The sequence below is a fragment of the Anabrus simplex genome, chromosome 1 (assembly GCF_040414725.1).
Source record: "Anabrus simplex isolate iqAnaSimp1 chromosome 1, ASM4041472v1, whole genome shotgun sequence".
In the NCBI taxonomy this organism is placed as follows: Eukaryota; Metazoa; Arthropoda; class Insecta; order Orthoptera; family Tettigoniidae; genus Anabrus; species Anabrus simplex.
The window spans coordinates 1156306535-1156321291 of NC_090265.1; the positions used below are offsets into that span (position 1 = coordinate 1156306535).

The 14757-nt window shown below is 37.3% G+C and overlaps 1 protein-coding gene across 1 annotated transcript in view; it reads left to right on the top strand.

Annotated features, from left to right (window-relative positions):
• Window positions 1-14757, top strand: part of Vps11 (vacuolar protein sorting 11) — a 214854-nt gene that overhangs the window by 79601 nt on the left and 120496 nt on the right. The window lies entirely within an intron of this gene.

Here is a 14757-nt window from a genome sequence, read left to right on the forward strand (position 1 = left end):
GGATTTTCCGTTTTCCCGTGTTATACGTTTTATTTTCATGGTCCCTCGAAAAACAGAGAATCGAGGTTTCACTGTATTACTATAAGAGTCGTGATCAATGTATTTTATTGTCTTTGTGTAATTTGTCCTAGGCTGATGATGACATATAGCTTTGTCGAAACCGGTACCAAAAGTTCATAAACGTGATGATTTAACAGAAATGTAGAAATTTTCATGTAATATACAGTATTGAAAAGTTGGATCTTATCTTTTTCTTTCTTTATTATAAAATAAAATGTCATGCATTAAAGAAAAACTTCATCCAGCTCTTTACCAGGTGGTAATGTCCCAAGAATGGATGTGAAATTACCATGCATTCGAGATATGCTGATGCGCTGAATAAGATAAGCAGTTGATTGTGCATCACCAGATATTCGAGCAATCCGTTGGCCAACCTCTTTGATAAAATTGAGGCCCTCATTACCCCAGGTACCACTCGATTCAGTGGATACTGGCATGAAGAGGAATTTGTCCAACAAATTGCTGTATTTTCTTCTTTTAGCATTTTCCCTATTCGCGGGTGCACCTCTAGGACTCAATGATGAATGGAGAAAATTGGACTGGGCGAATGTGTCGGCACAGGTAAAATCCCATAAGAGAGATTTACCTTTTTTTCCATGGCACAAGTGTCATTCCGTCTGGCCTTTTACCGTCTGAACGGCAGCAGTAAAGTACCAAATGGTGGAAAATATATAATACTTCATTTAACTCTTTGAGCGCCAAAGGGTGACTTTTCATTCCTCCGTGAACTCGCTGAAAGTGCCAGGAATGATATTTCATCCCTCCTGCAGACTCGTTTAGAAACAGTCTTTCTTCCTTTTCCGTTAGATGGTAGCACATATCAGGATATTCTTATCAAGGAAGGTGTGTAGTCTCCAAATTTTCCACTAAGAGCCGCATCAAATTATTTGTTTTCGTGTGACGAACATTAAAAATATGAAGGCCATGTCCGCACATGTTGAGCATGTCAACTGTGATGGTGGATTTACAGGACAACGTATTTACAAACAATGATGGTCTAGCTGATTACATACATAGTTTAGGGAAAGATGATGATTATATCAAGTCAGAAAGTAAACTAGACTTCATAATAGTGTTGAAAACACTTCTAGTGAGGTTATAGTCTGTGAGAGTGATTCTGAAAACGATTTTGTAAGTAGAACACCGCCAGTGCCGAGGTTAGGGATAATTCTTAAAGTAAAAAAGATTTCTATGGTAATATTGGTATTAACAATATCACACATTGCCATTATTCAGTGAAGTTACCCGTGATAGCGATTTACCATACCAACCACCTCACCTTTTCCTCGAGTTACCCGGACCGAGACATGCCCCTCCTCATGATGCTGAACCTGTAGCATATATTTTTATTTTTAAGACATATCATCACTCCAAATAACATAATTTTATCCAAAACGACAGTCAAGAGATGCTACAAGACATACAATCAGTGTGTCATACTGATTTTTAGACCTACATATTTGCCTTATAACGTGGATTTTCATTAATTATGTTTTAAATTTGTGATTTATTTTAATTTTAACTATAATTTTGGGTACAAAGTGCTATTAATTCAAAGGAACTTTCCTTTTATATTTTTATTTACATATTTTACGCCCACATTGGAGCACTTAAATCAATACATTTGAGTTAATTTCTTCTTTTTCTTCTCCCAGAACTTTCTCATCCTCTCCGACCTGGAAGCTTTTTGTGTGTCCGATATAGTATATTGTTTCCGTATAACTGTTTTTAGTTTGAGATTATGCTTTTGTTCTTCAAAATCCTCTTCTTTTCTGTCTTTGATTTGTTGCTGAGTTATACCCAATTCTTCCAAATCATCCTGAAATTCTTTGAACCAATTATTATTGATTTTATTTTTCAAAAAGTAATCAAATAGTTGTTTCAATATCCTGGTGTCTGGTAATTTTGATATGTGATAGGAAAAGGAAATTCTTCTTTTACGCATTGTAGATATTATTGATTCACTTTCACGATAGACAATTGTTAGGCAACAATCTCCACTGTCCATCAACTTGGTATTTTTTATTAATAATTGTTCTAAGAATTCTTCTATCAGTTTTCTGTAATTTGTCTGTTGTAGATTTTACAGTACATTTAATTTGAATAAAGTTTCACTAGCATACGTTGCCTCTGGTTTAACTATGGAATTATAGTGTTTCAGCTTAGCGTTTATCGAAAGAGATTTTTTTTTTTTTTAACGTTGGCCAGGTAAGTCTTTGTGCTTGTTTAAATTTAGTTGTTCTGTGTTCTATTGCTTCTTTTTCATTTTATATAATAGAAAAAAGTTTCACTGAAAATGGGTGTAAATTGAAAGAGTGATGAATTTTTTTCTAGAGATTTGCAAATGGGACGAAAAGTGGGTGGCACTCTTGGCTAGTACCTAACAAATACGCCCGGCACTGGGAGGGTTAAAGGAATAATTATATTATTTTACCAGTGTGACACAGTGAACTGTAACGAATCGATTACTTGATGGACAGCTCCGTCCTATAGCATACATGCCACTAACTCCGAATCACTGACATATGCATCTTCGGTGGTGTCGAGCCAGGGCTAATTGGAGGGTGGAGTGGATATCTGTTGTGTTCTCAGATGAGAGCCGTTTCTGTCTTGGTGCCAGTCATGGCCGTAGGTTGGTAAGGAGGAGGCAAGATGAGCGCTTGGAACTAAGCTGTCTGCAGCGTCAACACACTGGACCTACACTAGGGTTTATGGTCTGGGGAGTGATTTCCTTTGACAGCAGGAGCACTCTTGTCATTATCCCATGAACCTTGACAGTGGATTTGTACGTCAGACTGGTGACTGAACGAGTTGTGCTGCCATTCATTTGCAGTATCCAAGGGAGTGTTTTCCAACAGGATCATGTTCGTTCTCATAGTGCTGCTGTCACCCAACGTGCTCTGTAGAGTGTCAACCAGTTGGCTTGGCAATAATTGAAGTTAATAGGGGTCCTCCTATTCAATACAAAGACATTTATTAATGTGAATTAATCACATGTCGTTCACATGAGGTACTAGTTTCGGCACTAAACTTGTGCCATCATCAGCCAACGAGTCAAATCGGGCAAACACAATACAACTTTAAAACATTAAGACTTTAAAACTACTTTAAAACACACTGTAATGCCTGTATAGATGAATATTAAGTACAATATGGTTCATGATGATATTGCACTTCAGTATGAAATCCTTTTAAAATGACTACTCCATTGTTGTATACAGATGGTGTGTCCAGCTTGTATATGTCTTTAGTTCTTTGATCTGTCGTTTGGTTCCGAAAAATATAAACGTGCATGTGATGAACTTGGTTAGACTCAAAGAATTAATTCTCACTTCAGTATGGGGTTTTGGAACCTGCAGTGGAAATTAAAAGCCGAATTAGGCAAAATGTAGGAAGGAAAGACTAAAAAGAAATGTCTAGAAATGACGAGAAACGAATAGAAACGAACTCGCCTTGAGCAGCCTGTTCGATCGGCGGACGGAGCTGGACTGATGGATGCAATCACGAGGTTAAGGGGTGAGGCAGTGGGGAGGAGAGGGAAGGGGTAGAGGTAGAGCAACTGTCAGGGAGGCTAAGGTGGGGCGGAAGGATGTGGTAGTGGGGGTAAATGATGATATATATTGCGTATGGTTTGAAAGATCGAATCGTTTTTAGGTGGTCTAATATTTTTTAACCATTTAATTAAGAGATAAAAAAGAATATTAGATTTCTTGGAAATTTCATTTAAATTATAGTTAGTGTTGAAATATTGATTGCAATGAATGAAACAATTTTTTGACAATGTTCATGATTGGCCCTTTGTTTGCTATTTGAAGTATCTCAAAATCATGTTCTATGTCAGTGAACTTATGATTAGAGTAATGAATGTGTTGGTCTATAGGAGAAAACTTGTTATATCTTATTGCGTTGACGTGCTCTGAATATATGCTTACAATATTGTGATTTTTTAGTCCACCTTTTCAATACAATTGGTTTTATGTTGTTAGATCATAATGCTACAACACTATTTTATAGGGACATGTTTCGCTTGAATTTCAAGCATCCTCAGCCTATATAATCATCTCAAGGTTGACCTGTCATATTTGATTTGGTTTGACAAATTTGTGCTTAATTATAATTCTAAAAATAAAATAATAAAATATATAAACATAGGAATTTATGAACACATTAATAGTTTAACAATATAAATGACTATACTAAAATTGGAATAACCGTTAATTCTAAAGACATAGACATCCAAAACACAGTATCTTCAAATGTTGAAAATTTGGCTAAAATTGTTTACTCAGAGTTCTAGTTTATTAAAAACAATTGTAATTTGACTTCTTTGTTAAAATTTGAGTCGTAATTATTGTTAAAACTTATTGGTGTCTGAAGATTAAAATCTTGGATATGTTGGAATTCAGCTTCAGGTTTTTATTTTGAGGCTCGCTACTATAATTTATTAGTTTTGAACAGTAAAATGTTCAATTAGATAGTTTCGTCGAACTAGTCTTATTTTGACGATCAGATTTTCCGTTGGTAGTAGTTTGTATTTATGAGGGTTTTAGTCAAAACGGACGTCAATCCAAAATCTTGAGGAGTTGAATTGTTTCTTTCATAATATTTGAAAGTCCCTTTGACTGCTACTACAAAACCTTGTGGAATTTGTTATCCGGTTGTGAAGCTGCATCCTGTTTGTCCCACTTAAGAGGCGCTGCAATCAATAAACTTGAATCTATAGATTCCGGATTTAGAATATCTGTTAGAGGTATTGACAGATACTGAATTGTGTATAATTTCTGAAGTCCTATCATTAGTTCTGATGAAAATTTTGACGTTATGTTTTCGAAAGAGATTGCTGATTTGATGGACATCGTCATTGAATGTAAAAGTAAATGAAATGGTAGTTTCTTTTGTGAGAGTAGTCTTAGGCCGGTGTCTGAATTTATTGATTATCTGTTCTACAAATAATCTGTTGTAACCGTTAAATTTGGCGATTGCCCTTATTTCTATTTCTAAATATAATTTCATTTCTAAATATGGAAGTTGGCTTGGCCTGCGAGATCACCGGACCTTTCGCTCATTGACCATGTATGGGACATTATGGGACGACAAATCCAACGTAATCCAATACCAGCATTAACCGTTGCTGATTTGACCGATCAGGTGTTCGAGTACTAGCACCAGAGTCATGTTTTTGTGTCTCCTAAGCCACATGGATGTATTGGGAAACACGTTAGCTGATAGGACTGCCAAGGAGGTGGTCACATTGCCCCCGTTGCCTTAAAAGGTTCCAGCCTGTGATATTTGTTCTCAACTGAGACATTTGGTGATGTCCCATTGGGAGTTGAAGTGGCAGGCCTCTCCTCTTTCAGATGAGTTGAGAACAATTACAGGAACTACAAAGGCATGGAAAACTTCCCTTTGGGTTTCTCTGAGAGAAGCAGTGGCAGTGGTATTATATAGTCTTTGGATTGACCGTGGTATAGCAGTGCATTCCCACTTACTGAAGGGAGAAGCCGCCCCCCTTCCCCCAATGTGTATTTGCGGCAGTCATCTGACCACAGTATACGTCCTTGCGGAGTGCGCAGACCTGGCCGATCTGCACAGTCGTCTAAAACTTCCGAGTGCGATTTCCCTCATTCTGCAAGATGACTAGCAGTCAGCAGTCATCCATTTTATGAGGGATTGTCTCTCTTTTATCATGTTTAAAAGTTAATTTTCTGTTTGTGTTTGGTTTTTATTTTATTGTCAACTAGGTCTTATTTTATTGACCCTGTTTTCATCTGTCTTTGTGTATTTTTAATGTGTGTTTTAAACTTTTAATTTGAATGAAATATATGATTTCACTTCAAAGACAACTCCTTATTTCATTTTGTTACATTATAATACTTTTTAAAATCATTTTTATGCAAAAATAATGCATTGCAAATTAGATCCATTGATTATTCTGAATTTATAATTTTTTCTTCAGCATTTTTTTTAAATTCCAGTCAGTGGATAAATTTTAAAATTTTAATTATCATTACATTTAGTTTTGGTCTCGTACCATTAGGGGCTGATGACCCATATGTCAGGCCCCTTTAACCTGGCATTACTCGCTAGGTCTTAACGTGCGCCATTACTCGCTAGTTAGCATAGCGCTCACCTTTATGTTTAAAGGCCATAATATGTCCATATAAAGTTGGAGGTATTTTTAATATGTCAATTTAAAATAGTTATTTGTTTAGGTTGGGCACACGAGTGAGTTGAGTGGCCGCGTGTGTTGACGCTCTACGGCTATGGAGCCAAGCTCTGCATTCGGGAGACATGTGGGTTCGAACCCCACTGTTGGCTCTCCTGAGAATGGTTTTCTTTGGTTTCCCATTTACACTTCCAGGCAAATGCTGGGTCAGTTTCTATTCATAGGCCACAACTAATTCCTTCCATCTCCTTACCCAGTTTCATTCACCGTCATTCATTTGATCTTCATTAGCTTCTCAACTGAGGTTGGCAACAGAAAGGGCATGCGGCCGTAAAACATGCAATATGAATTAGTCTCATTTCATCCCCGACCCCGTATCAAGATTACGTAAAATCAGCTTCATGGTCTGTATCGCACTTTAACAGATTTACAGCTAAGTATTTTTTATTTTCCACCTTGTCGATACATTAGTTGCTTAAGGCAACTTATTGGTTAAAAGTGGTACATATTTAGTATATTATTAAAGTCTTCAGCCACATAACGCTGTTTAGATTAAAAATTCATATATTGACAAAGTATCAATGTTTTGAGAGGAAGTGTCCTTAAAATTAGCGTAAGAAGATTAAATGATAACTTTAAAAACAAAATACTCAAGGGAAAATAAATTCTTTCTACAATTGAAAGCAGTTGTCAAGGAAACACTTGTACAATAGTCCATAGAGAATATGTTCTGATGAATATTCTTTTCTTAAAAGGTTCATTAAAAAAAAGCCAATTTATAAATTAAAAATTATACATCATACATCACAAATTCCTGGTTGTCAATTCTTTTTAAACCTGCTTTCCTCTGGAACAGTATCTCCTGCCTTTTTTTTTACGGTCTTGTATCTGGTGTAGTAGCGATGCGTTCTTTCTTGTTCACGTACTTGAGGAGGTGGAGGAGCGGGAGATATTGGTGTGTCATTAACTTCCTTGTTACCTTCTGCTTCAAAGGAGGAGGAACACGTCATAGGGCTATCTGGAGGTGGAGAGATTCCAATTCAACAATTCTTTTTTTGTGATCTTTTTCCAGCATATTCAAATACACCAGAATTTGATCATATAACGGGTTCTTATATTCTGTAGCCTCATTAAGGTTATCATTTTTCTTTACAAGTTGGTCTAGATGAATGTATAGATCTTCATATGTGTTCATTAAGCTGCCTTTTTATTTTTAAATTTTTATGATGGTGAGATCTTGTTCTATGTTGGTAAATTTATGACCTGTGGTAGTCATGTGTGTTTCCATAACTGAGAATCTTCTATGTTTTTCAGCATTCACATGTTCTAAATATCTTACTTTAAAATTGCGGCCAGACTGTCCTATGTATGTATTCTTGCACGCAAAGCATGGAAGTTTATATATTCCCAAATCAAAAAATTTATCTTTTTAGAGAGATTCACTGTATCACGGTTGAAAATACTGTGTTTCATGTTGTTAAGTTGGTGGGAAATGTGATTTTGAAATTTTTTCTCTTAAATAAATTTATTACGTGTAGGTTTCGATTATTATATGTAAATTTGATGTATTTCTCAGTTTTACTAGGTTTGATTGCTAATTTAGATTGTTGCTTCTCTGAAAATTTATTAATTATTTTATCCATGTTATTGTTGAAACCATTCAAGAGGGTTTGTTGTCAGATAAACAATAGTTCTTTATTCCTTTCAGATTTGGATAATGGTATACTAAACGCTCTGTTAACGTAAATATAATATGCTGATCTTTTCTGTGCCTCAGGGTGTAACGCGTTGTTCCTGATAGTGGTTGGTGTGAAAGTGGCTGAAGATGTTAATAATATACGAATTATGTACCACTTTTAACCAATAAGTTGCCTTAAGCAACTAATGTATCAACAAGGTGGAAAATACAAAATACGTAGTTGTGAATCTGCTCAAGTGGCGATACGGACCATGAAGCTGATTTTATGTAATCCAAATGCCAACCAGGCAAGCAAAGAAGCTAACACCTACCTCAACTTAAAGATTTTAGTGTTTTTGAAGGAATACCTTAAAAAATAATTTAACACCCAGTTTTCTTAAAAGTGCCCAAAGAAAAACTATATATTCTAATCATCATCATAAGTTTACGCAAATGAAAGTCAATAAAATATGGTTAAAAAGAGAAATTAAATTTATGTATGAGAGAAATAAATATCTTAATGAGAAAATGTACTTCGCACATCTCTCAGCACCACTGAACTTGCTTCCTCTGGAATGGGATTCTTTCCAGAAACATATCAGTGACAAAATGGAGAACACACTTAAAATGAAACAAGAAATGTTGCCATTAATGCTTTCATGGCCTGTACTTATAGACATGATACTGTATAGGCTTTTGGGCTTATGCCATGTCAAGAAAATAAGGTGAAATTCTTAACATTTCGTAGGGTTCTCCACCATGACTGTTGCAAAGTGTGCCCATTCTTCTTCAATCCTACCGATGTCTTCCTTAGGTATACTTGTTTTAATGTGTGTCTGGAACTCGTTTATTTCCTTCTCCTGCAGTTTCCACACCCTTAGTTTTCTCTGCCTAATCTCAGTCATTTTTGTATCTTTCCCATCTTTAACTTAGCTATCAACTCTTGTGATCTCCTTCAAAAGATTCATTTGGGAGGGCTGTTACATCTACCAATATTTTCCTGTTACCTTTCTCGACCAAAATGTAATCTACCAGAGTTTTGATTTTGTTATCCCAACTATATCTTGTTATCTTCCGACCGTTTTTCTTTCGAAACCATGTGCTACCAATGATCAGCTCATTTCTTCTACAAAAGTCTACCAAAATATCTCCAGCCTTGTTTCTCTTCCCATATCCAAATAGACCTATAATCTCATCTCTTTTTCTTTCCTGACCTACTTGGGCATTCATGTCTCCTATGATCACAACTTGTTTGTCCTGTATATGGCCTTCCAGATATTCAAGGTATTCCTCTAGATTTGTATCTGTATTTCCTGTTTGTGGAGCATACCCTTGAATTATATCTGTAACACCAGTTTCAATTCTCAGTCTGACCTTAATCAACCTGTCATTTATGTTTTCCACCAATTCTAGGTATTCCTTTAGGTCTTTTTTAATTATGAGACCTACAGCATTTTTGGCTTCTCTTCCTCCACTATAGTATAAGGTGTATCCTTTCTTTAGTTTCCTCTCACCTTTTCCTTTCCATTTGGTCTCACTGATTCCCAGCAATGCTATATCTTTGTCAACCATAAAATCTACAATTTCTTCCACTTTTCCTGTTAGTGTCACTACATTGATGGTCGCTATCTTGATGTATTTGGTTGCTGGTCGCCCATTTCTGACATTTCTCCCAGCATCACAAGAACTGCACGTTGCTTGTGGGGAACGCCCTAGCATTTTGCACGTCGCTTGTGGGGAACGTCCTAGCATTTTCCGAGGTTTCAGTACACTTGTCATCATATAGGCTTTTATTACAATGGGTTTGCCACTCCCAAAGGCATTTTAGAGCTACTGCCAGCCAAAACTTGTAGGCCACTCATAACATAGAGAACAGACGCCTTTTGTAGCCGCTCGTCTGGAGTACAGACGCTACAGTTTTTATAAGTTTTCAGTGGCATTTTCTCCACTAAGGGCCCATTTCCCTCCTATAAGGACTCCTGCCCCCTTTGCCGTTGATCCTTATAGTGGGTCAGGCTATTTACCGCCGCCCAACACTCGGCGTGGTGTTACTGGCTGTATGGTTTACTCCAGTACCATAGCAGATTAACTGGCCAGACACTATCAGTATGAACTAAATAATGCAAACATATAATCTGGCATAATAACAGGAAACAAACATTTTACACAGTCAGTCATCACTTCTGTTCCTTTCAGCATCTTTCCTGAAATACAGTTTCTGGGTTCATACATCTGTAGTGGGAGCATGGAGGCTGCACTTGGTAATTCCATCCTTTCCTGAAACAAATGGAATACAGCCTTCAATCAACAGAAGTACCTCTTCTTCCTAGAACTTGCACACACACTGTTTCAGAGTTAGGATCATGTTCATAAACCTTACCTGTTTCATTACCATCACTTTTGGTGTTCAAGTCCACTTCCTCCAACATTTCACCCAACCACGAAATTATCTAATCAGTGGATGCCATTATAACTTGTGTAAATTCACTAACAGCAGTCACAATATAAAAATTTCACATTAAACAAAGCATAAGACAAACCGTGACTTATTACAATGTGCGAAATCGAGTAGCACTGTTACCGCTACTGAGCGCACCGGTCACCAATTGTGCACTGTCGTGCCTAATAATGGATTGAGGGTCTCTGCTTTCTAAGATAATGGAAATAACTGGCACCTCCCCTTCCTAACAATCTGTTTGAAAGGTATATGGAGTTTTAAAAGTAGAGGTGTTGTAATATTCCAACAACATGCAATATACTATGGAGATGAGTGCCGCACTCACCATGCGAGTAACCGCGGGTTAAACAGCAAGCATTATCATCATCCCACAAAATGACGCACGGTACCTGTACGGCAAAATGCATGCATGTTTGCCTTTTCAAAATCCTGGCGACTACAGTAGTTATTAATGTATCACCATGTCAGTTGTTTCCTCGTGCATACTTGAACCTATGACCTGGAAACTTAAATATAAATATGTTACATAGACAGTTGCTTAGCCTAAATTGCACTCCTCTCATGTCTTCGTGGTGTTGAGATTTCATTTTCTGCCAGTTTATTAAAGCAGTTTAATATTCTGGGATTGCAGCCTTGGCATCTTAATATGATTTTTTAAATTTCTGACTTCTAGGGACGTGGTGTAACAGTATCACTCTTATGGTTGGTTTTACTGAAAGTTGCTCATGACTAAATTTATTTAGAACCTTATTTACAAACATTTTTGTTCACTTCCATTTTCCAATTCAGTGAAAAATAAGGAAAATATCAGAGGCAGCTGTGTGAAAATGCAAGTCCAAGAACTGATAACTAGTTGTATGAAGAGTTGTTATAGAGATCATGCAGCCAACATTTTAAAGACTTTGTAAATCTGTTTCTACTTTTTTAATATTAATCTGATACTTGGTTTACATATTGTAATTTTGTGATCCGTGTAAAAGGGTAAGAGGGCAGAGATTAAGGTTTGAACACAAGGAGAACCAAATGTGCTGATATCTCCATTTATAATATTACTACATTATATTTGGGGCCAAATTTCCACAAAAACAGTGGACACATTTCTGAAAGACATTAAATACTTATAGGGGACATTTTTAAGAAGTGTTTTGTGGTCATCAGACAGATATATTTCTATGTACTTAGAAGAAAGATATCACAAGCTAACTACTGCAGCCACCATAAATACTGGGTACCATAACATACGTTTCATATAGACTGTTTTTGTTGTAATCTGATTTAATTTTGTTCTGCATAGAATGATCAATAAATGGTCGACAAAGGCTTAAATATACACATGTTAAGTGATTTTCACATCAACGGCGGATACAGCAGCTAGTTTCTATATAAATGATGTTCTATCCAGCAGTTTATGCAAACAGTCTAAAGTCAATTGTTCAAGATATCTCACAAATTTGGAACTGTAATTTAGAAAGCAGTTCGATAAAAAGTGATTAATATTTCAACAAGCTAAGATGATAACATAACTTTGTAAGTTTTTTCTTGGAATTTATGGAAGTATTTGTACCATGATGATGTATTCTTACTGTTGTTGTTGTTATTATTATTATTATTATTATTATTATTATTATTATTATTATTATTATTTCTACTATACAGAATAGTATTTTTTCAAATATGGAATACATTATTAATACTCAGTTAATGTAGCTTTAATGTTTTTTTGTGTGTCAGACACTATTATAGCACTATAACACACTTGAAAACACACTAGTAAACAAAGAATTTTGTAATGATGTTAGTTTTATGTCTCACTAACTACTTTAATGCTGTTTAGAGATACCAAGGTGCTGGAATTTTTCCTGCAGAACTTTGTTAATAATGTGCTTTTTTTTTACAGATATGTTATAGTCTTATGGGTATTATAATTGGTGTTCGACACACTGAAAACCTTCAACGTTACTTTTCGTTTCTCTTAGTGCTTGTTTTCTATATATAAGGTGTGTATAGTCGTGAGATGATCACCATTGTATTTTTAAGAGTGACAGGAGATGAGGTTGTTTGACCCTGCCCGTGAGCAACTGATGTCACAGCTAAACCATTGGCTCTGCTTACTGCTCACATGGTCCACCACTAAGGAGCACAAGTCAGAAGTGAGGGTGCCGGCCCTTCCTCAGACGTCGCACTAGACACCTCTAGAGGGTTCAGCCTGAGACTGTTCTGGACGCAGCCCCTTTCCGGAATAATCTTGAGTTGCTAGCTAGCCTATACAAGCTGGACAGGTGGTCAGTAATGAGGACTTCTGGACTGTCGTGGAGTTCCATTGTTTGACAGTTCCATTGTAGAGTAAGATCTATCATGAAGTCGGGTCTCGAGTCTGTGTGCAGTATGAGAGTCCCCTGGGTGTTGTGTTGTGTTAGTGTGGGAGTCTGACGAAGACCGGCGAGTGGCATCGAAAAAGAATGTTGGAGTGTACAACTAACAAACAAGTGCAGTGACTTCTTGTGACAGACATTTTATGTTGCGTAATTGGAAGCTGTATAGTGTGAACTACTTAAACTGGTGAGGCTGTATTAGTATGTGTAACAGTTTGTAAACTGTAAAACTAGCTTGACTGTGTCAGGTAAATCTTTGTCTTAAGTGTTCAAACACTACCAGTTGTGCGTTTGTCACCCTGTCGGCCCATCACCTTACTATATATTATAGTCCCTACAACTAACTTTATACTGTTATATTAGCATCTGTAATATTCGATTAAATAGGCCTTCTCCTCCGAAAATTACACTTAAGAGGTGTATGACAACCATAGTGCTCTAAATAGCTTGCATTTATTCCACTTACTAGTCCTAGGCTGCTCCTTTTATATGTCCTTTATGACCTTCCTTGGCTTCCCAAGTAATCACTCCTCTTCTGACCTGTATGGTGTTGAGATATCTAAGGTCATGGGAGTCTTGATCTTTCATATTCTTTCATCTTGAATGTGTTAAGTTCTTCACTGCTTTCAAGGCAATTATATACCTATTATATACTTGTTAATTTCATCTGTCATTCATTAATCATTGCCCCAGAGGAGTGCGACAGGCTTCGGCAGCCAGCACAATTCCTATCCTCGCCGCTAGATGGGGGCTCCATTCATTCCATTCGTGACCCGGTCGAATGACTGGAAACAGGCTGTGGATTTCATTCATTCATATATACTTGTTAATATTCCTAAAATTCTTCTTTGTCATCAGCCCTTGAAAGCCATTGACAGAAACTCGTTATGCACATACACTGGTGGAAAATGAAATCTGAACACCAAGAAGACATTAGAGGAATGCAATTTAGGCTAAGCAATTGTCTAGGTAACATATTTATTTTATTAAAGTTTCCAGGTTACAGGTTTAACTATGCGTGAGAAGACTTGTGACCCTGGTGGTACATTAATAACCATTGTTGTTACCAAGATATTGAATGCAAGCAAGCAAGCAAGCGTGCATGCATTGGAGGTGCCGTGTGTCATTTTGTAGGGTCGAGTGTGATTCCTGCTGCCCTTGGTTAATCAAATCAGCAACGGTTAATGCTGGTATTGGATGACTCTGGATTTGTTGTCCCATAATGTCCCATACATGCCCAATGAGTGAAAGGTCTGGTGATCTCACAGGCCAAGGCAACTAGTCAACACTGTACAACATGTTGGGTGACAGCAGCTGTATGAGGATAGACATTATCATGTTGGAAAACACCCTCTTGAATATTGCAAATGAATTGTAGCACAACTGGTTTAATCACCAGTCTGATGTAAAAATCCACTGTCAAGGTTCTTGGGATAATGAGAAGTGCTCCTGCTAGCAAAGGAAATCTCTCCCCAGACCATAACCCGTGGTATAGGTCCAGTGTGTTGACGCCGCAGACAGCTTAGTTCCAAGCACTCGCCTGGCCACCTCCTTACCAACCTATGGCCATCACTGGCACCAAGACAGAAACGGCTCTCATCTGAGAGCACAACAGATCTCCACTCTGCCCTCCAATGAGCTCTAGCTTGACACCACTGAAGTCACAGATTGCAGTGTTGAGTTAGTGGCATGAACACTACAATATGTCTGGCTTGGAGCTGTCCCTCAAGTAATCAATTTGTTACAGTTCGCTGTGTCATTAGTGCCAATTGAAACTCTAATGGCTGCTGCAGACGCAGTACAATCCACCACAGCCATGCGGGTCTTCCCTCTCCATAGTGGCCCTTGTGCAACTGAAGCCCAGTCTTCTTGAGACAGTACCTTTCTGTGACAGTTGTTGCCAACACCGATGCACTCTGGGTACATCTCTGCTAAGTCTTTCTGCAGTATCATGAATATCCACTTTCTCATAGCCCTATTACATGGCCTCATTCAAACTTGGCATACTGCTGATACAGCCTTC